Source organism: Genypterus blacodes, unplaced genomic scaffold (genome assembly GCF_046128005.1).
Source record: "Genypterus blacodes isolate CSIRO-AG114 ecotype Tasmania unplaced genomic scaffold, CSIRO-AGI_Gbla_v1 ptg000044l_1, whole genome shotgun sequence".
Taxonomy (NCBI): Eukaryota; Metazoa; Chordata; class Actinopteri; order Ophidiiformes; family Ophidiidae; genus Genypterus; species Genypterus blacodes.
The window spans coordinates 369,573-392,739 of NW_027466857.1; the positions used below are offsets into that span (position 1 = coordinate 369,573).

Here is a 23,167-nt window from a genome sequence, read left to right on the forward strand (position 1 = left end):
GCGGAGTCTCCTTGGGGCCATCTGGACATGCATCGCCAGTCATCCTCTTCAGAGTCAGATGAACACTCGGGTTCTGCATTCTGTTTTGTCGGTGTCTTTTTCTCTTTGTGTGGTCTCTCACCTCTTTTCTTTTCAGGCTTGTGTGACTCAACTGGCAGGAAGTCACACGGGAGCAGCAGATTTCGATGAAGCACTCTGGTGCGGCCCTGGCCATCCTCTGGTTGTACTTCATAAACTGGACTTTCTGGGTGTTTTCTCTTGACCACTACATGGACTTTGTCTTCCCAGAATGACCTGAGTTTTCCGGGTCCACCTCTTTCAGTCAAGTTCCTAATGAGAACTCTGCAGCCAGGATACAGCTCTGCACCTTGAACCTTCCGGTCATACAGGTTTTTCCCCCTCTCTCCGCTTGCCTTCGCAGCCTTGGAGGCTAACTGGTGCGCCTCCTCCATCCTCTGTTTCCATTTCTTGGCATAGTCATCATGAGATGCACTGCCATCACTGTGGGGGATACTGAACATGATGTCAATAGGCAATCTGGGGTTACGACCAAAGAGCAGGTAATATGGTGCGTATCCAGTGGACTCATTGCGCGTGCAATTGTAGGCGTGTATTACTTTGGCAAGATAATTCTTCCAATCTGCTTTAGCTTGGTCATCTAGGTTACGCAACATGGCCAGCAGGGTGCGGTTGAAGCGTTCCACTTGACCGTTTCCCTGGGGGTGGTACGGGGTGGTGCGAGAACCTTGGATGCCAGAGTATTTTTGGAGCTCTGCAAACAACTTATTCTCAAATTCTCTACCCTGATCATGGTGTAATTTCGTGGGGAAGCCGAATTTGAGGACAAAGTCACCGAATATCTTCTCAGCTGCAGTTCGAGCACTGTTGTTAGTACATGCATACGCCTGAGCGAATCGTGTAAAATGGTCCATGACCACCAGAATGTACTCATATCCTCCTTTACACTTCTCTAGGTGCATGAAGTCAATTGAGACCAGCTCAAAGGGGTATGTTGTCACAATACTGGTAAGTGGTGCTCTTACTGCTTTCTGTGGTCTTTTCCGTTTCACACAGCTACAGACCTTGTTGATGTGATGCTCAACGTCTCTCTGCATATGAGGCCAAAAGAAACGCTCACGGATCAGATGGAGTGTCCGTTCAACGCCCAAGTGTCCCATCTCTTCATGCAGCTCTCTCAGGATGAGGGGACGGAACTTTGGAGGCACAACCAGTTGTGTGCGTGTTGCTGTCTGTCGCCGGAGAACATCCTCAGCATCAATCACCAACTTCGCTTTCTCCCTTGCAAACACTGCCAACTCACTGTGAGTGTCTTTCACCCTCGGCCACTGCTGTTGTGCGACCTGCTGTTTCACCTGCTTCAGCAGTAGATCCTCGTCTTGAGCGGCTCTCAGTGCTTGAGGGGCGATCTGCTTTGCTGCGTTCATCCGCGGCTCACTGCTCAGCTCTGCGATGGCTGTGGTGATGGTCACTGGACACAGCAACGGCTCTCTCTCCACCTGGTGAACTGACAACCCTTTGGAGACACTGGCCAAGATCTCAGACTGTATCTTTTGTGAACAGGTTAGCATATACTTCTCTATGTCAAGGGGCATTCTCGATAGCCCGTCTGCGTCAGAGTTAGACTTCCCTGGCCTGTACTTAATTGAAGTCTGCCAATTCAGCCACCCATCTCAGCAACGTGGCATTCAATTTAGCTGTTGTCAGCACATATGTCAGAGGGTTATTATCTGTATATACTACAAACGATGGAGTGTAATACAAATAATCCCTAAACCTCTCGCATATAGCCCATTTCATTGCTAAAAACTCTAGCTTACCAGAATGTAGATGGTAATTCTTCTCTGGAGCAGAGAGTGTGCGGGAGCCATACGCAATGACCTTTAACCTTCCCTCCTGTTTTTGATAGAGCACCGCTCCAAGTCCATCCTGGGACGCATCACAATGCATAATGAACGGTTCTTCAAAGTTTGGGTAGCCCAGCACAGGAGGACTGGAGAGGTAATCTATCAGCTGACTGAGAACTGTACTGTGTTCTTCTGTCCACCTGATACGTTGATGTGAGGGTACCTGGCTTTGCTTTGTCTTTCTCACCCCAGCCTTCTGCTTCTTTGTGCCTTTAGGGGTCTCACTGCCTGGTATCTCAGCGCACAGCAGTGCATAGAGAGGCTTAGCTATGCGAGAGAAGTTTGGGATATAGGCTCGGTAGTATGAGATGAATCCTAGCACTTTCCGCACCTCACCCACTGTCGCTGGCTTCCTCTGCTTCATCTCTTGCACTGGGGCTACTTCTGCAGGATCCATTGTGTAGCCTTCCTTCGATACGATCTTTCCCAGAAATCTGACCTGGTTCTTAAAGAGCTCACATTTCTTTGCAGTCAATTTCACCCCGTGCTGTTGGTAGCGCTGAAGCACTTTTCTCACATCTTTCAGGTGATTATCAAATGTTTGGCTATGAACCAGATTATCGTCTAGATATGGCTCGCAAATTTCATCTCTGAGTCCAGATAGACACTCCTCCATGCTGCGCTGGAATTCGGAGGGTGCTGTAGACAAGCCAAAAGGGATTCGGATCCACTCATATAGGCCCCAGGGTGTTATAAAAGCTGTGAGTGGTCTACTACTTTCTTCCACGAACCCCTGATGGTAGGCCTTGCCTTGATCTAACACTGAAAACCATGCACTCCCATGTAAACTATCTAGCATATCTTGAATGCGGGGAATAGGGTGGCGATCTGGCAGAGACTTACGGTTGAGTTCTCTGTAGTCACAGCACAGACGGAGGTTCCCATCTTTTTTCCGCACACAGACAATGGGAGATGAGTAATGTGACCTAGATTTTTGGATCCAGCCCCTATTTAACAAGTCTTCTAAGTACTGTTTTACTTCTTTGTGAAGTGGCTTAGGCACAGACACATAGGTACGTCTTACCGGTGTTGTATCTGTGAGTCTGATTTTCAGTTGTAGGGAAGGGATGTATCCCACATCATCATCGTCTCTGGCGAACGCTCTGCATTCCTCCCTCAACATCTGCTTCACTTGTCGCTGCTGAGCAAGGGGGAGGTGAATCAGTGTGATTGGTGGGTCCCACCTTTCCTCGTCCACCGCTGTCCTTCCATCAGGCTCAGGCTCATCCTCCCTGCTGACCTCTGGACGTTCGACTGGAGAAGCTGGTCGGGGAGTGACTGGCTTGGCGTCCACTGGATAGACAGCTTTGACCAGTTGAACCTGCCCCAACACTGTGCGTGGGCTCAGGGTGACATCATGACAGGTGTTATTGGTGATGGGCAGTGCTATGCGAGAATATGTCCCTTCGCTAAGAGTCATCATGCTCTCTGACATTCTCAGGCCATCTGGCCAGGGGGCATGTTCATCAGGCAGAAAAAGGGCTTCTTGACTGGACAGTAGAGGACCTGTTCTCACAGCACATTTTATAGTTCTCACCTGACCTGCTGGGATCACTTCCTTCTGCCTACCCACTCTCACTAGGCCGTCACTGCACTCAGGGTCACTGTTTTGAATAATTTTCACTAACATTTCAGTCTTTTTACAGCTAAAAGAGAAAGCTGTGCTCACAGCCTGTGTTATTACTTCATGTGGACCCTCCACACCATTCTTTAACAACAGTTCAATTACATTGTAACCAACGATTGGCTCTTCTGCTGCTCCTTTCTCACCTGTCACGAGCATGGGCACCTGAAGCGTGAACTCTGGAGCATGTGATGGGTCTAGGTGGAACGTGACCTCCACCCAGCCTAGGAAAGGGATGTCGGTCTGGTTGACAGCTTTCCCCACAAAAGGACCAGGGCCGAGGAGTTCTTCAGTGCTCCGTACCTTCACCTCTGGGATGCAGTTCTTCCTCCGGGTCTCATTGATAAGGCAGACTTGCGATCCAGTGTCCCATAAGGCTTGAGTCTTCACCCCATCTAGGTAGCAACTCACCATGCACTTCTTTCCAATAAGTCTCAGCAGCTGTGAATGGTGACGAGGGGAGATGTGGCTAATATAAGCAGAACCTGCCAATCTTCCACCTGGGGAACACCTTTCTGCTCGCAGTCTCTCTTCTAATTGTACAATGCTTTCTCTAAGAATAGTAGGGGTGTTGAGTGACCTGCTATGCTGTTCTTGAGTGTCAGGGGAGGTACATTCTACAGTCTGTCCTTTGATATTAGCTGAATCAGTGTTGCCTCTTGAGTTCCTTTGGCCTCTGCATCCTCTTGAGAGGTGTCCACTCAGGCCACATTTGAAGCAGTGGTCACACTGTTCCTCTTCACCCCGGTCTTGACATCCTCTGCATGCCCTCTACCCTCTGTTTTGGAACTGGTGAGATGGTCGTGCTGAGTACTGAACATTCTTCCTCAGCTCAGCCACTTCCTCTCTCAGCTGTTTCACTGCATCCATCAGTTCAGTTTCTGAAGAGCTTTTTGGAGTTTTTATCTTCTGACTTTTAACACTGGCCTTGACTGAAGTGCTGTGTTCAGATGGCTGGTCATTGTCTGTTTCCCTGTCACTATACAGCTGGTAAGTAGTTGTTTCTGTTTTTAGCTCATTTATTCTGGCTGGCTTATTTGGGATACTTTTCTTCAATTTCTGCTGTGTCTCCCAATCAACAGCAGCAGCATCATTCATTTTCTCTATCAATATCTCGTCAGTCACTCCTAGATCATCTAGGTGAGGTTTCAGCTGCATTTTAACATTATCACTCAGTAGTCCTGTACTGACTGACCTAAGAAACTTCTTCTGAATGAGGTCTGGGCTATACTGTACATCTGAGCTGGCATCTTCTGCAGCCGCCAGTAGCCTCTCTTTGAGTTCAACTGCACGAAAAAGAAAATTCTGAGGGGATTCTTTTGCATCTTGAGTTATGTTAATGAGTCTGTGGAACATATCTGTAGTGTTGTTTTCTTTGAAATGGGCTTTAAGAATCGTCTTCAACTGCACGAGTGTCAAATTATTTTTGGCTTCCAGCATATCACGTAAACTGAGCCCTGGTGTAGCAGCTTTTACTACGGCTTCAACAATTTCTACATCACTGTGGCCTTTACGAGTCTATTTGGTACATGAGGTTAGTGTATGATAACTTGTCTTTCTGCCCCAATTCACCTATCTGGCCATTAATCCGAAACTCGCGTCTGATAACCACTTCAGGGGCTCTGGAGAATGGGAGTTCTGGCGGGCTAGCCGTCCTGTTCATTTTTTCCCGAAGCCGACTCATTTCCTCCTCGAGCATTTTGGTCGACGTCTGGAATGTCAACTGCATTTCAGCATACTGTTTTTGTAGCTTTTGTAGCTCCTCTTCATTTTTATCATACCTCTCTGGTTTGGGCGCGTTTTCTCTCAATCGCTTAGCTGTAGCTAACAACTCTTGCCCAAATGTCTCTGCTACATCTTGTTCCTCCACTTCAAAAGCATTCTCTACTGACTCATTAATTGCTCGGATCAACGTGTGTTTCTTCTCCTTGTCTGATGAAACTTTAGCTCGGATACACACTTCTTTAAGCTGTTCCACGTTTAGCCGACACAGTAGCTCCGTTAGCTGATCCTGTAACTGCTCCATCTCCATTTTGCGTGTTCCAACGTTCTTTCTTTTTTTTTTTCTTCAGACTTCTTTTTTGTATCACGTTGAGTCCCTGTTCGGGCGCCAATTTTGTTGCACACTTGAAGAAAGTAATACTCTCAACGGCGTGCTGGGAAAAGTTTTTCGTTTAATCCAAAGTTTCCACAATACAGCTCACTTCACCATTTACATCTCCCGCCTTCCGTTCTCAGTGGCTACTTCTTCTCTCTCTCACCGTTATGCAACTGCATTATATCCCAGTACTACAGCGCCACTTCTGGCCAAAACATGCAACAACATCGTAACAAAAGAAAATAAAAGGCCACAACTTAATGGAAAAGGGACCAAAGAAAAGACTAAATGGGGGGTATGTCACAAAGGCATCATGTAAATTGTGATATACATGAACTTGAGTGTAGTCATGTGTACACGGTGACTTGAACTGGGTCTGTCTCACCTATAAAGAGCCTCTGTGTGGCTCCTCTCCTCGTTTACGGCCATACCACTCTGAACACGCCCGATCTCTTCTGATCTCAGAAGCTAAGCAGCGTCCGGCCAGGTTAGTACTTGGATGGGAGACAGCCTGGGAATACCAGGTGCCGTTAGCATTTTGGCCCTCTGAGCAGCAGGCCTCACCTGGTCCTCCTTCCTCATGTTTCACTCCCTCTGTAAACACGCAATTTCCCTCGGGAGAATAAAGTTGTATCTTATCTTATCTTATATGAAAGCATACATTCAGAAAATGAGTATTGCACATGGTCATAATATGAGAAGATTGAATGCACATGAGAAGTGAAGAACACGAGCCACTGTGTGACAATGATGATGATGAGGATGAAAGTGAGCGTCAGAGATGTAAGTGGTCCCTCTGTATGTTCTATGTGATGATTATCAGTTTCATTAGGTAAGACTTCATTTTCCAGAAATGTGTGTTTCTGATGAAGGCATCATGTAAATTGTGATATACATGAACTTGAGTGTAGTCATGTGTACACGGTGACTTGAACTGGGTCTGTCTCACCTATAAAGAGCCTCTGTGTGGCTGCTCTCCTCGTTTACGGCTATACCACTCTGAACACGCCCGATCTCGTCTGATCTCGGAAGCTAATCAGCGTCGGGCCAGGTTAGTACTTGGTTGGGAGACCACATGGGAATACCCGGTGCCGTAAGCATTTTGGCCCTCTGAGCAGCAGGCCTCACCTGGTCCTCCTCCCTCATGTTTCACTCCCTCTGTCAACACGCAATTTCCATCTGGAGAATAAAGTTGTATCTTATCTTATCTTATATGAAAGCATACATTCAGAAAATGAGTATTGCACATGGGCATAATATGAGAAGATTGAATGCACATGAGAAGTGAAGTACACAAGCCACTGTGTGACGATGATGATGATGATGATGAAAGTGAGCGTCAGAGATGTTAGTGGTCCCTCTGTATGTTCTATGTGATGATTATCAGTTTCATTAGGTAAGACTTCATTATCCAGAAATGTGTGTTTCTGATGAAGGCATCATGTAAAATATGATATACATGAACTTGAGTGTAGTCATGTGTACACGGTGACTTGAACTGGGTCTGTCTCACCTATGAAGAGCCTCTGTGTGGCTGCTCTCCTCGTTTACGGCCATACCACTCTGAACACGCCCGATCTCGTCTGATCTCGGAAGATAAGCAGTGTCAGGCCAGGTTAGTACTTGGATGGGAGACCGCCTGGGACTACCCGGTGCCGTAAGCATTTTGGCCCTCTGAGCAGCAGGCCTCACCTGGTCTTCCTCCCTCATGTTTCACTCCCTCTGTCAACACGCAATTTCCCTCGGGAGAATAAAGTTGTATCTTATCTTATCTGAAATGTTAGTGTTCTTCTGATGAAGGCATCATGTAAATTGTGATATACATGAACTTGAGTGTAGTCATGTGTACACGGTGACTTGAACTTGGTCTGTCTCACCTATAAAGAGCCTCTGGTGGCTGCTCTCCTATTTTACGGCCATACCACTCTGAACACGCCCGATCTCGTCTGATCTCGGAAGCTAAGCAGCGTCGGGCCAGGTTAGTACTTGGATGGGAGACCGTCTGGGAATACCCGGTGCCGTAAGCATTTTGGCCCTCTGAGCAGCAGGCCTCACCTGGTCCTCCTCCCTCATGTTTCACTCCCTCTGTCAACACCCAATGTCCCTCGGGAGAATAAAGTTGTATCTCATCTTATCTTATATGAAAGCATACATTCAGAAAATGAGTATTGCACATGGGCATAATATGAGATGATTGAATGCACATGAGGAGTGAAGTACACGAGCCACTGTGTGACGATGATGATGATGATGATGATGATGATGATGATGAAAGTGAGCGTCAGAGATGTTAGTGGTCCCTCTTTATGTTCTATGTGATGATTATCAGTTTCATTAGGTAAGACTTCATTATCCAGAAATGTGTGTTTCTGATGAAGGCATCATGTAAATTGTGATATACATGAACTTGAGTGTAGTCATGTGTACACGGTGACATGAACTGGGTCTGTCTCACCTATAAAGAGCCTCTGTGTGGCTGCTCTCCTCGTGTACGTCCATAACACTCTGAACACGCCCGATCTCGTCTGATCTCGGAAGCTAATCAGCGTCGGGCAAGGTTAGTACTTGGATGGGAGACCGCCTGGGAATACCCGGTGCCGTTAGCATTTTGGCCCTCTGAGCAGCAGGCCTCACCTGGTCCTCCTCCCTCATGTTTCACTCACTCTGTGAACACGCAAGTTCCCTCGGGAGAATAAAGTTGTATCTTATCTTATCTTATATGAAAGCATACATTCAGAAAATGAGTATTTCACATGGGCATAATATGAGAAGATTGAATGCACATGAGAAGTGAAGTACACGAGCCACTTTGTGACGATGATGATGATGATGATGAAAGTGAGCGTCAGAGATGTAAGTGGTCCCTCTGTATCTTCTATGTGATGATTATCAGTTTCATAAGGTAAGACTTCATTATCCAGAAATGTGTGTTTCTGATGAAGGCATCATGTAAATTGTGATATACATGAACTTGAGTGTAGTCATGGGTACACGGTGACTTGAACTGGGTCTGTCTCACCTATAAAGAGCCTCTGTGTGGCTGCTCTCCTCGTTTACGGCCATACCACTCTGAACACGCCCGATCTCGTCTGATCTCGGAAGCTAATCAGGGTCGGGCCAGGTTAGTACTTGGATGGGAGACCGCCTGGGAATACCCGGTGCCGTAAGCATTTTGGCCCTCTGAGCAGCAGGCCTCACCTTGTTCTCCTCCCTCATGTTTCACTCCCATGTCAACACGCAATTTCCCTCGGGAGAATAAAGTTGTGTCTTATCTTATCTGAAATGTTAGTGTTCTTCTGATGAAGGCATCATGTAAATTGTGATATACATGAACTTGAGTGTAGTCATGTGTACACGGTGACTTGAACTGGGTCTGTCTCACCTATAAAGAGTCTCTGTGTGGCTGCTCCCCTCGTTTACGGCCATACCACTCTGAACACGCCCGATCTCGTCTGATCTCGGAAGCTAAGCAGCGTCGGGCCAGGTTAGTACTTGGATGGGAGACCGCCTGGGAATACCCAATGCCGTAAGCATTTTGGCCCTCTGAGCAGCAGGCCTCACCTGGTCCTCCTCCCTCATGTTTCACTCCCTCTGTCAACACCCAATGTCCCTCGGGAGAATAAAGTTGTATCTTATCTTATCTTATATGAAAGCATACATTCAGAAAATGAGTATTGCACATGGGCATAATATGAGATGATTGAATGCACATGAGAATTGAAGTACACGAGCCACTGTGTGACGATGATGATTATAATGATGATGATGATGATGACAGTGAGCGTCAGAGATGTTAGTGGTCCCTCTTTATCTTCTATGTGATGATTATCAGTTTCATTAGGCAAGACTTCATTATCCAGAAATGTGTGTTTCTGATGAAGGCATCATGTAAATTGTGATATACATGAACTTGAGTGTAGTCATGTGTACACGGTGACTTGAACTGGGTCTGTCTCACCTATAAAGAGCCTTTGTGTGGCTGCTCTCCTCGTTTACGGCCATACCACTCTGAACACGCCCGATCTCGTCTGATCTCGGAAGCTAAGCAGCGTCGGGCCAGGTTAGTACTTGGATGGGAGACCGCCTGGGAATACCCGGTGCCGTAAGCATTTTGGCCCTCTGAGCAGCAGGCCTCACCTGGTCCTCCTCCCTCATGTTTCACTTCCTCTGTCAACACGCAATTTCCCTCGGGAGAATAAAGTTGTATCTTATCTTATCTGAAATGTTAGTGTTCTTCTGATGAAGGCATCATGTAAATTGTGATATACATGAACTTGAGTGTAGTCATGTGTACACGGTCACTTGAACTTGGTCTGTCTCACCTATAAAGAGCCTCTGTGTGGCTGCTCTCCTCGTTTACGGCCATACCACTCTGAACACGCCCGATCTCGTCTGATCTCGGAAGCTAATCAGCGTCTGGCCAGGTTAGTACTTGGATGGGAGACCGCCTGGGAATACCCGGTGCAGTAAGCATTTTGGCCCTCTGAGCAGCAGGCCTCACTTGGTCCTCCTCCCTCATGTTTCACTCCCTCTGTCAACACGCAATTTCCCTCGGGAGAATAAAGTTGTATCTTATCTTATCTGAAATGTTAGTGTTCTTCTGATGAAGGCATCATGTAAATTGTGATATACATGAACTTGAGTGTAGTCATGCGTACACGGTGACTTGAACTGGGTCTGTCTCACCTATAAAGAGCCTCTGTGTGGCTGCTCTCATCGTTTACGGCCATACCACTCTGAACACCCCTGATCTCGTCTGATCTCGGAACATAAGCAGCGTCGGGCCAGGTTAGTACTTGGATGGGAGACCGCCTGGGAATACCCGGTGCCGTAAGCATTTTGGCCCTCTGAGCAGCAGGCCTCACCTGGTCCTCCTCCCTCATGTTTCACTCCCTCTGTGAACAACCAATGTCCCTCGGGAGAATAAAGTGGTATCTTATCTTATCTTATATGAAAGCATACATTCAGAAAATGAGTATTGCACATGGGCATAATATGAGATGATTGAATGCACATGGGGAGTGAAGTACAGGAGCCATTGTGTGACGATGATGATGATGATGATGATGATGATGATGATGAGGATAAAAGTGAGCGTCAGAGATGTAAGTGGTCCCTCTGTATGTTCTATGTGATGATTATCAGTTTCATTAGGTAAGACTTTATTATCCAGAAATGTGTGTTTCTGATGAAGGCATCATGTAAATTGTGATATACATGAACTTGAGTGTAGTCATGTGTACACGGTGACTTGAACTGGGTCTGTCTCACCTATAAAGAGCCTCTGTGTGGCTGCTCTCCTCGTTTACGGCCATACCACTCTGAACACGCCCGATCTCGTCTGATCTCGGAAGCTAATCAGCGTCGGGCCAGGTTAGTACTTGGATGGGAGACCGCCTGGGAATACCCGGTGCCGTAAGCATTTTGGCCCTCTGAGCAGCAGGCCTCACCTGGTCCTCCTCCCTCATGTTTCACTCCCTCTGTGAACACGCAATTTCCCTCGGGAGAATAAAGTTGTATCTTATCTTATCTGAAATGTTAGTGTTTTTCTGATGAAGGCATCATGTAAATTGGGATATACATGAACTTGAGTGTAGTCATGCGTACACGGTGACTTGAACTGGGTCTGTCTCACCTATAAAGAGCCTCTGTGTGGCTGCTCTCCTCGTTTACGGCCATACCACTCTGAACACGCCTGATCTCGTCTGATCTCGGAAGCTAAGCGGCAGGGGCAAGTTCGTACTTGGATGAGAGACCGCCTAGGAATACCCGGTGCCGTAAGCATTTCTGCCCTCTGAGCAGCAGGCCTCACCTGGTCCTCCTCCCTCATGTTTCACTCCCTCTGTCAACACCCAATGTCCCTCGGGAGAATAAAGTTGTATCTTATCTTATCTTATATGAAAGCATACATTCAGAAAATGAGTATGGCACATGGGCATAATATGAGATGATTGAATGCACATGAGAAGTGAAGTACACGAGCCACTGTGTGACGATGATGATGATGATGATGATGATGATGACGATGAAAGTGAGCGTCAGAGATGTTAGTGGTCCCTCTTTATGTTCTATGTGATGATTATCAGTTTCATTAGGTAAGACTTCATTATCCAGAAATGTGTGTTTCTGATGAAGGCATCATGTAAATTGTGATATACATGAACTTGAGTGTAGTCATGTGTACACGGTGACTTGAACTGGGTCTGTCTCACCTATAAAGAGCCTCTGTGTGGCTGCTCTCCTCGTTTATGACCATACCACTCTGAACACGCCCGATCTCGTCTGATCTGGGAAGCTAAGCAGTGTCGGGCCAGGTTAGTACTTGGATGGGAGACCGCCTGGGAATACCCGGTGCCGTAAGCATTTTGGCCCTCTGAGCAGCAGGCCTCACCTGGTCTTCCTCCCTCATGTTTCACTCCCTCTGTCAACACGCAATTTCCCTCGGGAGAATAAAGTTGTATCTTATCTTATCTGAAATGTTAGTGTTCTTCTAATGAAGGCATCATGTAAATTGTGATATACATGAACTTGAGTGTAGTCATGTGTACACGGTGACTTGAACTGGGTCTGTCTCACCTATAAAGAGCCTCTGTGTGGCTGCTCTCCTCGTTTACGGCCATACTACTCTGAACACGCCCGATCTCGTCTGATCTCGGAAGCTAAGCAGCGTCGGGCCAGGTTAGTACTTGGATGGGAGACCGCCTGGGAATACCCGGTGCAGTAAGCATTTTGGCCCCCTGAGCAGCAGGCCTCACCTGGTCCTCCTCCCTCATGTTTCACTCCCTCTGTGAACACGCAATTTCCCTCGGGAGAATAAAGTTGTATCTTATCTTATCAGAAATGTTAGTGTTCTTCTAATGAAGGCATCATGTAAATTGTGATATACATGAACTTGAGTGTAGTCATGTGTACACGGTGACTTGAACTGGGTCTGTCTCACCTATAAAGAGCCTCTGTGTGGCTGCTCTCCTCCTTTACGGCCATACCACTCTGAACACGCCCAATCTCGTCTGATCTCGGAAGCTAATCAGCGTCTGGCCAGGTTAGTACTTGGATGGGAGGCCGCCTGGGAATACCCGGTGCAGTAAGCATTTTGGCCCTCTGAGCAGCAGGCCTCACCTGGTCCTCCTCCCTCATGTTTCACTCCCTCTGTCAACACGCAATTTCCCTCGGGAGAATAAAGTTGTATCTTATCTTATCTGAAATGTTAGTGTTCTTCTGATGAAGGCATCATGTAAATTGTGATATACATGAACTTGAGTGTAGTCATGCGTACACGGTGACTTGAACTGGGTCTGTCTCACCTATAAAGAGCCTCTGTGTGGCTGCTCTCCTCGTTTACGGCCATACCACTCTGAACACGCCTGATCTCTTCTGATCTCGGAAGCTAAGCAGCGTCGGGCCAGGTTAGTACTTGGGTGGGAGACCGCCTGGGAATACCCGGTGCCGTAAGCATTTTGGCCCTCTGAGCAGCAGGCCTCACCTGGTCCTCCTCCCTCATGTTTCACTCCCTCTGTCAACAACCAATGTCCCTCGGGAGAATAAAGTGGTATCTTATCTTATCTTATATGAAAGCATACATTCAGAAAATGAGTATTGCACATGGGCATAATATGAGATGATTGAATGCACATGGGGAGTGAAGTACAGGAGCCACTGTGTGACGATGATGATGATGATGATGATGATGATGATGAGGATAAAAGTGAGCGTCAGAGATGTAAGTGGTCCCTCTGTATGTTCTATGTGATGATTATCAGTTTCATTAGGTAAGACTTTATTATCCAGAAATGTGTGTTTCTGATGAAGGCATCATGTAAATTGTGATATACATGAACTTGAGTGTAGTCATGTGTACACGGTGACTTGAACTGGGTCTGTCTCACCTATAAAGAGCCTCTGTGTGGCTGCTCACCTCGTTTACGGCCATAGCACTCTGAACACGCCTGATCTCGTCTGATCTCGGAAGCTAAGCAGCGTCGGGCCAGGTTAGCACTTGGATGGGAGACCGCCTGGGAATACCCGGTGCAGTAAGCATTTTGGCCCTCTGAGCAGCAGGCCTCACCTGGTCCTCCTCCCTCATGTTTCACTCCCTCTGAGAACACGCAATTTCCCTCGGGAGAATAAAGTTGTATCTTATCTTATCAGAAATGTTAGTGTTCTTCTGATGAAGGCATCATGTAAATTGTGATATACATGAACTTGAGTGTAGTCATGCGTACACGGTGACTTGAACTGGGTCTGTCTCACCTATAAAGAGCCTCTGTGTGGCTGCTCTCCTCGTTTACGGCCATACCACTCTGAACACGCCTGATCTCGTCTGATCTCGGAACATAAGCAGCGTCGGGCCAGGTTAGTACTTGGATGGGAGACCGCCTGGGAATACCTGCTGCCGTAAGCATTTTGGCCCTCTGAGCAGCAGGCCTCACCTGGTCCTCCTCCCTCATGTTTCACTCCCTTTGTCAACAACCAATGTCCCTCGGGAGAATAAAGTTGTATCTTATCTTATCTTATATGAAAGCATACATTCAGAAAATGAGTATTGCACATGGGCATAATACGAGATGATTGAATGCACATGAGGAGTGAAGTACAGGAGCCACTGTGTGACGATGATGATGATGATGATGATGATAATGATGAGGATGAAAGTGAGCGTCAGAGATGTAAGTGGTCCCTCTGTATGTTCTATGTGATGATTATCAGTTTCATTAGGTAAGACTTCATTATCCAGAAATGTGTGTTTCTGATGAAGGCATCATGTAAATTGTGATATACATGAACTTGAGTGTAGTCATGTGTACACGGTGACTTGAACTGGGTCTGTCTCACCTATAAAGAGCCTCTGTGTGGCTGCTCTCCTCGTTTACGGCCATACCACTCTGAACACGCCCGATCTCGTCTGATCTCGGAAGCTAAGCAGCGTCGGGCCCGTTTAGTACTTGGATGGGAGACCGCCTGGGAATACCCGGTGCAGTAAGCATTTTGGCCCCCTGAGCAGCAGGCCTCACCTGGTCCTCCTCCCTCATGTTTCACTCCCTCTGTGAACACGCAATTTCCCTCGGGAGAATAAAGTTGTATCTTATCTTATCAGAAATGTTAGCGTTCTTCTGATGAAGGCATCATGTAAATTGTGATATACATGAACTTGAGTGTAGTCATGTGTACACGGTGACTTGAACTGGGTCTGTCTCACCTATAAAGAGCCTCTGTGTGGCTGCTCTCCTCGTTTACGGCCATACCACTCTGAACACGCCCGATCTCGTCTGATCTCGGAAGCTAAGCAGCGTCGGGCCAGGTTCGTACTTGGATGAGAGACCGCCTAGGAATACCAGGTGCCGTAAGCATTTTGGCCCTCTGAGCAGCAGGCCTCACCTGGTCCTCCTCCCTCATGTTTCACTCCCTCTGTCAACACCCAATGTCCCTCGGGAGAATAAAGTTGTATCTTATCTTATCTTATATGAAAGCATACATTCAGAAAATGAGTATGGCACATGGGCATAATATGAGATGATTGAATGCACATGAGAAGTGAAGTACACGAGCCACTGTGTGACGATGATGATGATGATGATGATGATGATGATGATGAAAGTGAGCGTCAGAGATGTTAGTGGTCCCTCTTTATGTTCTATGTGATGATTATCAGTTTCATTAGGTAAGACTTCATTATCCAGAAATGTGTGTTTCTGATGAAGGCATCATGTAAATTGTGATATACATGAACTTGAGTGTAGTCATGTGTACACGGTGACTTGAACTGGGTCTGTCTCACCTATAAAGAGCCTCTGTGTGGCTGCTCTCCTCGTTTACGGCCATACCACTCTGAACACGCCCGATCTCGTCTGATCTGGGAAGCTAAGCAGTGTCGGGCCAGGTTAGTACTTGGATGGGAGACCGCCTGGGAATACCCGGTGCCGTAAGCATTTTGGCCCTCTGAGCAGCAGGCCTCACCTGGTCTTCCTCCCTCATGTTTCACTTCCTCTGTCAACACGCAATTTCCCTCGGGAGAATAAAGTTGTATCTTATCTTATCTGAAATGTTAGTGTTCTTCTGATGAAGGCATCATGTAAATTGTGATATACATGAACTTGAGTGTAGTCATGTGTACACGGTGACTTGAACTGGGTCTGTCTCACCTATAAAGAGCCTCTGTGTGGCTGCTCTCCTCGTTTACGGCCATACCACTCTGAACACGCCTGATCTCGTCTGATCTTGTGAAGCTAAGCAGCGTCGGGCCAGGTTAGTACTTGGATGGGAGACTGCCCAGGAATACCCGGTGCTGTAAGCATTTTGGCCCTGTGAGCAGCAGGCCTCACCTGGTCCTCCTCCCTCATGTTTCACTCCCTCTGTCAACACGCAATTTCCCTCGGGAGAATAAAGTTGTATCTTATCTTATCTTATATGAAAGCATACATTCAGAAAATGAGTATTGCACATGGGCATAATATGAGAAGATTGAATGCACATGAGAAGTGAAGTACACGAGCCACTGTGTGATGATGATGATGATGATGATGATGATGATGATGAAATTGAGGGTCAGAGATGTTAGTGGTCCCTCTTTATGTTCTATGTGATGATTATCAGTTACATTAGGTAAGACTTCATTATCCAGAAATGTGTGTTTCTGATGAAGGCATCATGTAAATTGTGATATACATGAACTTGAGTGTAGTCATGTGTACACGGTGACTTGAACTGGGTCTGTCTCACCTATAAAGAGCCTCTGTGTGGCTGCTCTCCTCGTTTAAGGCCGTACCACTCTGAACACGCACAATCTCGGATGCTAAGCAGCGTCGGGCCAGGTTAGTACTTGGATGGGAGACCACCTGGGAATACCCGGTGCCGTAAGCATTTTGGCCCTCTGAGCAGCAGGCCTCACCTGGTCCTCCTCCCTTATGTTTCACTCCCTCTGTCAACACGCAATTTCCCTCGGGAGAATAAAGTTGTATCTTATCTTTTCTGAAATGTTAGTGTTCTTCTGATGAAGGCATCATGTAAATCGTGATATACATGAACTTGAGTGTAGTCATGTGTACACGGTGACTTGAACTGGGTCCGTCTCACCTATAAAGAGCCTCTGTGTGGCTGCTGTCCTCGTTTACGGCCATACCACTCTGAACATGCCCGATCTCGTCTGATCGCGGAAGCTAAGCAGCGTCGGGCCAGGTTAGTACTTGGATGGGAGACCGCCTGGGAATACCCGGTGCCGTAAGCATTTTGGCCCTCTGAGCAGCAGGCCTCACCTGGTCCTCCTCCCTCATGTTGCACTCCCTCTGTCAACACGCAATTTCCCTCGGGAGAATAAAGTTGTATCTTATCTTACTTTATATGAAAGCATACATTCAGAAAATGAGTATTGCACATGGGCATAATATGAGAAGATTGAATGCACATGAGAAGTGAAGTACACGAGCCACTGTTTGACAATGATGATGATGATGATGAAAGTGAGCATCAGAGATGTTAGTGGTCCCTCTTTATGTTCTATGTTATGTCAGACGAGATCGTGCATGTTATATTGATATATGGACAAATAAAGGTTGTTGACTCTCAAAAAAAAAAAAGGAACAAGGGAAAGAAATCAAAGACAATATGGTCGTAACAGTGTAAACACATGGTAATATACAATGATTGTGATTGTGTGATTGTGGAATATTTAAATAAATAGACAACGCAACTAATGAATCCGATGGTTCTGAATAACCTAACATAACAGAATATAGGAAACAAATAGTAATGGCAATGTCACGAGCTGCTGTTGATTTGCTAATGTTTATAAGTTATGACAGTAGCAATGCTGTACTGTACATTGAATTTTGTAATTTGATTACTTGCTCATTTCATAATGGACTGGTCTGAAAGAGCCTTGTTGACTTGCATCTGACCCTGGGAGTCGATCTGTTCTATTTGTTTGTTCTTGGCTTGTGCTGCTCCAAGATTCTGGCAAACTATTTAATAACATTTTGCTTTTATGAAAGCACACATTCAGAAAATGAGTATTGCACATGGTCATAATATGAGAAGGTTGAATGCACATGAGAAGTGAAGTACACGAGCCACTGTGTGACGAAGATGATGATGATGATGATGATGATGATGATGATGATGAAAGTGAGCGTCAGAGATGTTAGTGGTCCCTCTTTATGTTCTATGTGATGATTATCAGTTTCATTAGGTAAGACTTCATTATCCAGAAATGTGTGTTTCTGATGAAGGCATCATGTAAATTGTGATATACATGAACTTGAGTGTAGTCATGTGTACACGGTGACTTGAACTGGGTCTGTCTCACCTATAAAGAGCCTCTGTGTGGCTGCTCTCCTCGTTTACGGCCATACCACTCTGAACACGCCCGATCTCGTCTGATCTCGGAAGCTAAGCAGCGTCGGGCCAGGATAGCACTTGGATGGGAGACCGCCTGGGAATACCTGGTGCAGTAAGCATTTTGGCCCTCTGAGCAGCAGGCCTCACCTGGTCCTCCTCCCTCATGTTTCACTCCCTCTGAGAACACGCAATTTCCCTCGGGAGAATAAAGTTGTATCTTATCTTATCAGAAATGTTAGTGTTCTTCTGATGAAGGCATCATGTAAATTGTGATATACATGAACTTGAGTGTAGTCATGTGTACACGGTGACTTGAACTGGGTCTGTCTCACCTATAAAGAGCCTCTGTGTGGCTGCTCTCCTCGTTTACGGCCATACCACTCTGAACACGCCTGATCTCGTCTGATCTTGTGAAGCTAAGCAGCGTCGGGCCAGGTTAGTACTTGGATGGGAGACTGCCCAGGAATACCCGGTGCTGTAAGCATTTTGGCCCTGTGAGCAGCAGGCCTCACCTGGTCCTCCTCCCTCATGTTTCACTCACTCTGTGAACACGCAAGTTCCCTCGGGAGAATAAAGTTGTATCTTATCTTATCTTATATGAAAGCATACATTCAGAAAATGAGTATTGCACATGGGCATAATATGAGAAGATTGAATGCACATGAGAAGTGAAGTACACGAGCCACTGTGTGATGATGATGATGATGATGATGATGATGATGATGAAAGTGAGGGTCAGAGATGTTAGTGGTCCCTCTTTATGTTCTATGTGATGATTATCAGTTACATTAGGTAAGACTTCATTATCCAGAAATGTGTGTTTCTGATGAAGGCATCATGTAAATTGTGATATACATGAACTTGAGTGTAGTCATGTGTACACGGTGACTTGAACTGGGTCTGTCTCACCTATAAAGAGCCTCTGTGTGGCTGCTCTCCTCGTTTAAGGCCGTACCACTCTGAACACGCACAATCTCGGATGCTAAGCAGCGTCGGGCCAGGTTAGTACTTGGATGGGAGACCGCCTGGGAATACCCGGTGCCGTAAGCATTTTGGCCCTCTGAGCAGCAGGCCTCACCTGGTCCTCCTCCCTCATGTTTCACTCCCTCTGTCAACACGCAATTTCCCTCGGGAGAATAAAGTTGTATCTTATCTTTTCTGAAATGTTAGTGTTCTTCTGATGAAGGCATCATGTAAATCGTGATATACATGAACTTGAGTGTAGTCATGTGTACACGGTGACTTGAACTGGGTCCGTCTCACCTATAAAGAGCCTCTGTGTGGCTGCTCTCCTCGTTTACGGCCATACCACTCTGAACATGCCCGATCTCGTCTGATCGCGGAAGCTAAGCAGCGTCGGGCCAGGTTCGTACTTGGATGGGAGACTGCCCAGGAATACCCGGTGCTGTAAGCATTTTGGCCCTGTGAGCAGCAGGCCTCACCTGGTCCTCCTCCCTCATGTTTCACTCACTCTGTGAACACGCAAGTTCCCTCGGGAGAATAAAGTTGTATCTTATCTTATCTTATATGAAAGCATACATTCAGAAAATGAGTATTGCACATGGGCATAATATGAGAAGATTGAATGCACATGAGAAGTGAAGTACACGAGCCACTGTGTGATGATGATGATGATGATGATGATGATGATGATGAAAGTGAGGGTCAGAGATGTTAGTGGTCCCTCTTTATGTTCTATGTGATGATTATCAGTTACATTAGGTAAGACTTCATTATCCAGAAATGTGTGTTTCTGATGAAGGCATCATGTAAATTGTGATATACATGAACTTGAGTGTAGTCATGTGTACACGGTGACTTGAACTGGGTCCGTCTCACCTATAAAGAGCCTCTGTGTGGCTGCTCTCCTCGTTTACGGCCATACCACTCTGAACATGCCTGATCTCGTCTGATCGCGGAAGCTAAGCAGCGTCGGGCCAGGTTAGTACTTGGATGGGAGACCGCCTGGGAATACCCGGTGCCGTAAGCATTTTGGCCCTCTGAGCAGCAGGCCTCACCTGGTCCTCCTCCCTCATGTTGCACTCCCTCTGTCAACACGCAATTTCCCTCGGGAGAATAAAGTTGTATCTTATCTTACTTTATATGAAAGCATACATTCAGAAAATGAGTATTGCACATGGGCATAATATGAGAAGATTGAATGCACATGAGAAGTGAAGTACACGAGCCACTGTTTGACAATGATGATGATGATGATGAAAGTGAGCATCAGAGATGTTAGTGGTCCCTCTTTATGTTCTATGTTATGTCAGACGAGATCGTGCATGTTATATTGATATATGGACAAATAAAGGTTGTTGACTCTCAAAAAAAAAAAAAGGAACAAGGGAAAGAAATCAAAGACAATATGGTCGTAACAGTGTAAACACATGGTAATATACAATGATTGTGATTGTGTGATTGTGGAATATTTAAATAAATAGACAACGCAACTAATGAATCCGATGGTTCTGAATAACCTAACACAACAGAATATAGGAAACAAATAGTAATGGCAATGTCACGAGCTGCTGTTAATTTGCTAATGTTTATAAGTTATGACAGTAGCAATGCTGTACTGTACATTGGATTTTGTAATTTGATTACTTGCTCATTTCATAATGGACTGGTCTGAAAGAGCCTTGTTGACTTGCATCTGACCCTGGGAGTCGATCTGTTCTATTTGTTTGTTCTTGGCTTGTGCTGCTCCAAGATTCTGGCAAACTATTTAATAACATTTTGCTTTTATGAAAGCACACATTCAGAAAATGAGTATTGCACATGGTCATAATATGAGAAGGTTGAATGCACATGAGAAGTGAAGTACACGAGCCACTGTGTGACGAAGATGATGATGATGATGATGATGATGATGATGATGATGAAAGTGAGCGTCAGAGATGTTAGTGGTCCCTCTTTATGTTCTATGTGATGATTATCAGTTTCATTAGGTAAGACTTCATTATCCAGAAATGTGTGTTTCTGATGAAGGCATCATGTAAATTGTGATATACATGAACTTGAGTGTAGTCATGTGTACACGGTGACTTGAACTGGGTCTGTCTCACCTATAAAGAGCCTCTGTGTGGCTGCTCTCCTCGTTTACGGCCATACCACTCTGAACACGCCCGATCTCGTCTGATCTCGGAAGCTAAGCAGCGTCGGGCCAGGTTAGCACTTGGATGGGAGACCGCCTGGGAATACCTGGTGCAGTAAGCATTTTGGCCCTCTGAGCAGCAGGCCTCACCTGGTCCTCCTCCCTCATGTTTCACTCCCTCTGAGAACACGCAATTTCCCTCGGGAGAATAAAGTTGTATCTTATCTTATCAGAAATGTTAGTGTTCTTCTGATGAAGGCATCATGTAAATTGTGATATACATGAACTTGAGTGTAGTCATGTGTACACGGTGACTTGAACTGGGTCTGTCTCACCTATAAAGAGCCTCTGTGTGGCTGCTCTCCTCGTTTACGGCCATACCACTCTGAACACGCCCGGTCTCGTCTGATCTCGGAAGCTAATCAGCGTCGGACCAGGTTAGTACTTGGATGGGAGACCGCCTGGGAATACCCGGTGCCGTAAGCATTTTGGCCCTCTGAGCAGCAGGCCTCACCTGGTCCTCCTCCCTCATGTTTCACTCCCTCTGTCAACACGCAATTTCCCTCGGGAGAATAAAGTTGTATCTTATCTTATCTTATATGAAAGCATACATTCAGAAAATGAGTATTGCACATGGGCATAATATGAGATGATTGAATGCACATGGGGAGTAAAGTACAGGAGCCACTGTGTGACGATGATGATGATGATGATGATGATGATGATGAGGATAAAAGTGAGCGTCAGAGATGTAAGTGGTCCCTCTGTATGTTCTATGTGATGATTATCAGTTTCATTAGGTAAGACTTTATTATCCAGAAATGTGTGTTTCTGATGAAGGCATCATGTAAATTGTGATATACATGAACTTGAGTGTAGTCATGTGTACACGGTGACTTGAACTGGGTCTGTCTCACCTATAAAGAGCCTCTGTGTGGCTGCTCTCCTCATTTACGGACATACCACTCTGAACACGCCCGATCTCTTCTGATCTCGGAAGCTAATCAGCGTCGGGCCAGGTTAGTACTTGGATGGGAGACAGCCTGGGAATACCCGGTGCAGTAAGCATTTTGGCCCTCTGAGCCGCAGGCCTCACCTGGTCCTCCTCGTTTCACTCCCTCTGTGAACACGCAATTTCCCTCGGGAGAATAAAGTTGTATCTTATCTTATCAGAAATGTTAGTGTTCTTCTGATGAAGGCATCATGTAAATTGTGATATACATGAACTTGAGTGTAGTCATGTGTACACGGTGACTTGAACTGGGTCTGTCTCACCTATAAAGAGCCTCTGTGTGGCTGCGCTCCTCGTTTACGGCCATACCACTCTGAACACGGAAGTAAGAGGAGGTGTGTGTGAGCTCCAGGCGTGCGTGTATTTTGACTGATCCTGTGCGGCAATTTTGATTTTGAGTTTAAACTGTGGCGTTTCTTTAAGCCCAGATTTTTCGTTTCTTTGATAGCTCGGTTTTTGGAGCCACCCCCAGCAGTTTTGACTGTCTGGGGGACACTTTAAGTTATTTGTTTGTTTGGTTTGTGTTTTCCTGATGGAAAATAGTTTATACTGTGCTCCAAGTATGGTGAGAACCAGAGGAAAGGGAGCCAGAGTCGCTGCACCGGGCCCGGACCGGACGGCCGAGGCAAACGAGCCGATGGTGAAAGACGATCGGGCGTACAGGACCGTGGACGGTCAGAATATGACGGGAGAAATGGAGGACACACGTGCGGTGACAGCTCCTGACGTAGCCGAAAATGCGGAAGGAGGAAGAGGGCAGGAGAGAGAAATCATCAGAGAGGAAGAGATACGGATTATTAAGGATAAAGCTGAAGAGTTTCAGCAAAATTTAACGCTCGCGCTGGAGCTGATTGGAGAAGATAAAGTGACCGCAATGGAGCTGATCCAGGCAATACAAGACACTTGTGGGAAAATCATCGCCTGCCGGTACACGGGCAGAAATAAATATGAGATCACAATGAATCACCCGAAGGGGAAAGAAAGACTATTGGACGGCATAAAAATTGGACAGACCGCGATCATGTCCAAGGAGTTATGTAATGATGAGCTGGTGGTCTCGTTTCTGGGGCTGCCGGCGTAT

The 23,167-nt window shown here is 46.2% G+C and overlaps 20 non-coding genes and 11 pseudogenes across 20 annotated transcripts; all 31 read left to right on the forward strand.

The window, feature by feature from the left end:
• The first annotated feature begins 6,064 nt into the window (after positions 1 to 6,064).
• Positions 6,065 to 6,183, forward strand: LOC142999954 (5S ribosomal RNA; annotated as a pseudogene).
• Positions 6,184 to 6,628: 445 nt separating this feature from the next.
• On the forward strand, positions 6,629 to 6,747 carry LOC142999760 (5S ribosomal RNA). Its single transcript, XR_012963433.1, has one exon. It is a non-coding gene; the product is annotated as a 5S ribosomal RNA (ribosomal RNA).
• Positions 6,748 to 7,192: 445 nt separating this feature from the next.
• LOC142999842 (5S ribosomal RNA) lies at positions 7,193 to 7,311 on the forward strand. The gene has a single exon (XR_012963513.1). It is a non-coding gene; the product is annotated as a 5S ribosomal RNA (ribosomal RNA).
• A 244-nt stretch (positions 7,312 to 7,555) lies between these two features.
• Positions 7,556 to 7,674, forward strand: LOC142999674 (5S ribosomal RNA). Its single transcript, XR_012963351.1, has one exon. It is a non-coding gene; the product is annotated as a 5S ribosomal RNA (ribosomal RNA).
• A 460-nt stretch (positions 7,675 to 8,134) lies between these two features.
• On the forward strand, positions 8,135 to 8,253 carry LOC142999965 (5S ribosomal RNA; annotated as a pseudogene).
• Positions 8,254 to 8,698: 445 nt separating this feature from the next.
• Positions 8,699 to 8,817, forward strand: LOC142999711 (5S ribosomal RNA). Its single transcript, XR_012963385.1, has one exon. It is a non-coding gene; the product is annotated as a 5S ribosomal RNA (ribosomal RNA).
• A 244-nt stretch (positions 8,818 to 9,061) lies between these two features.
• LOC142999820 (5S ribosomal RNA) lies at positions 9,062 to 9,180 on the forward strand. The gene has a single exon (XR_012963491.1). It is a non-coding gene; the product is annotated as a 5S ribosomal RNA (ribosomal RNA).
• A 457-nt stretch (positions 9,181 to 9,637) lies between these two features.
• LOC142999887 (5S ribosomal RNA) lies at positions 9,638 to 9,756 on the forward strand. Its single transcript, XR_012963557.1, has one exon. It is a non-coding gene; the product is annotated as a 5S ribosomal RNA (ribosomal RNA).
• Positions 9,757 to 10,001: 245 nt separating this feature from the next.
• LOC142999885 (5S ribosomal RNA) lies at positions 10,002 to 10,120 on the forward strand. Its single transcript, XR_012963555.1, has one exon. It is a non-coding gene; the product is annotated as a 5S ribosomal RNA (ribosomal RNA).
• A 245-nt stretch (positions 10,121 to 10,365) lies between these two features.
• LOC142999850 (5S ribosomal RNA) lies at positions 10,366 to 10,484 on the forward strand. The gene has a single exon (XR_012963521.1). It is a non-coding gene; the product is annotated as a 5S ribosomal RNA (ribosomal RNA).
• Positions 10,485 to 10,950: 466 nt separating this feature from the next.
• Positions 10,951 to 11,069, forward strand: LOC142999975 (5S ribosomal RNA). The gene has a single exon (XR_012963570.1). It is a non-coding gene; the product is annotated as a 5S ribosomal RNA (ribosomal RNA).
• A 245-nt stretch (positions 11,070 to 11,314) lies between these two features.
• Positions 11,315 to 11,431, forward strand: LOC142999971 (5S ribosomal RNA; annotated as a pseudogene).
• Positions 11,432 to 11,891: 460 nt separating this feature from the next.
• On the forward strand, positions 11,892 to 12,010 carry LOC142999859 (5S ribosomal RNA). The gene has a single exon (XR_012963530.1). It is a non-coding gene; the product is annotated as a 5S ribosomal RNA (ribosomal RNA).
• A 245-nt stretch (positions 12,011 to 12,255) lies between these two features.
• Positions 12,256 to 12,374, forward strand: LOC142999775 (5S ribosomal RNA). The gene has a single exon (XR_012963447.1). It is a non-coding gene; the product is annotated as a 5S ribosomal RNA (ribosomal RNA).
• Positions 12,375 to 12,619: 245 nt separating this feature from the next.
• LOC142999966 (5S ribosomal RNA) lies at positions 12,620 to 12,738 on the forward strand (annotated as a pseudogene).
• Positions 12,739 to 12,983: 245 nt separating this feature from the next.
• Positions 12,984 to 13,102, forward strand: LOC142999699 (5S ribosomal RNA). Its single transcript, XR_012963373.1, has one exon. It is a non-coding gene; the product is annotated as a 5S ribosomal RNA (ribosomal RNA).
• A 463-nt stretch (positions 13,103 to 13,565) lies between these two features.
• On the forward strand, positions 13,566 to 13,684 carry LOC142999935 (5S ribosomal RNA; annotated as a pseudogene).
• A 245-nt stretch (positions 13,685 to 13,929) lies between these two features.
• Positions 13,930 to 14,048, forward strand: LOC142999902 (5S ribosomal RNA; annotated as a pseudogene).
• Positions 14,049 to 14,511: 463 nt separating this feature from the next.
• Positions 14,512 to 14,630, forward strand: LOC142999786 (5S ribosomal RNA). Its single transcript, XR_012963458.1, has one exon. It is a non-coding gene; the product is annotated as a 5S ribosomal RNA (ribosomal RNA).
• Positions 14,631 to 14,875: 245 nt separating this feature from the next.
• Positions 14,876 to 14,994, forward strand: LOC142999823 (5S ribosomal RNA). Its single transcript, XR_012963494.1, has one exon. It is a non-coding gene; the product is annotated as a 5S ribosomal RNA (ribosomal RNA).
• Positions 14,995 to 15,454: 460 nt separating this feature from the next.
• Positions 15,455 to 15,573, forward strand: LOC142999728 (5S ribosomal RNA). Its single transcript, XR_012963402.1, has one exon. It is a non-coding gene; the product is annotated as a 5S ribosomal RNA (ribosomal RNA).
• A 245-nt stretch (positions 15,574 to 15,818) lies between these two features.
• Positions 15,819 to 15,938, forward strand: LOC142999948 (5S ribosomal RNA; annotated as a pseudogene).
• A 457-nt stretch (positions 15,939 to 16,395) lies between these two features.
• LOC142999973 (5S ribosomal RNA) lies at positions 16,396 to 16,504 on the forward strand (annotated as a pseudogene).
• Positions 16,505 to 16,749: 245 nt separating this feature from the next.
• Positions 16,750 to 16,868, forward strand: LOC142999776 (5S ribosomal RNA). The gene has a single exon (XR_012963448.1). It is a non-coding gene; the product is annotated as a 5S ribosomal RNA (ribosomal RNA).
• Positions 16,869 to 17,977: 1,109 nt separating this feature from the next.
• On the forward strand, positions 17,978 to 18,096 carry LOC142999853 (5S ribosomal RNA). The gene has a single exon (XR_012963524.1). It is a non-coding gene; the product is annotated as a 5S ribosomal RNA (ribosomal RNA).
• Positions 18,097 to 18,341: 245 nt separating this feature from the next.
• On the forward strand, positions 18,342 to 18,461 carry LOC142999949 (5S ribosomal RNA; annotated as a pseudogene).
• Positions 18,462 to 19,272: 811 nt separating this feature from the next.
• On the forward strand, positions 19,273 to 19,391 carry LOC142999933 (5S ribosomal RNA; annotated as a pseudogene).
• A 457-nt stretch (positions 19,392 to 19,848) lies between these two features.
• On the forward strand, positions 19,849 to 19,967 carry LOC142999841 (5S ribosomal RNA). The gene has a single exon (XR_012963512.1). It is a non-coding gene; the product is annotated as a 5S ribosomal RNA (ribosomal RNA).
• Positions 19,968 to 21,077: 1,110 nt separating this feature from the next.
• LOC142999829 (5S ribosomal RNA) lies at positions 21,078 to 21,196 on the forward strand. The gene has a single exon (XR_012963500.1). It is a non-coding gene; the product is annotated as a 5S ribosomal RNA (ribosomal RNA).
• Positions 21,197 to 21,441: 245 nt separating this feature from the next.
• LOC142999784 (5S ribosomal RNA) lies at positions 21,442 to 21,560 on the forward strand. Its single transcript, XR_012963456.1, has one exon. It is a non-coding gene; the product is annotated as a 5S ribosomal RNA (ribosomal RNA).
• Positions 21,561 to 22,023: 463 nt separating this feature from the next.
• LOC142999963 (5S ribosomal RNA) lies at positions 22,024 to 22,142 on the forward strand (annotated as a pseudogene).
• The last annotated feature ends 1,025 nt before the right edge of the window (positions 22,143 to 23,167 follow it).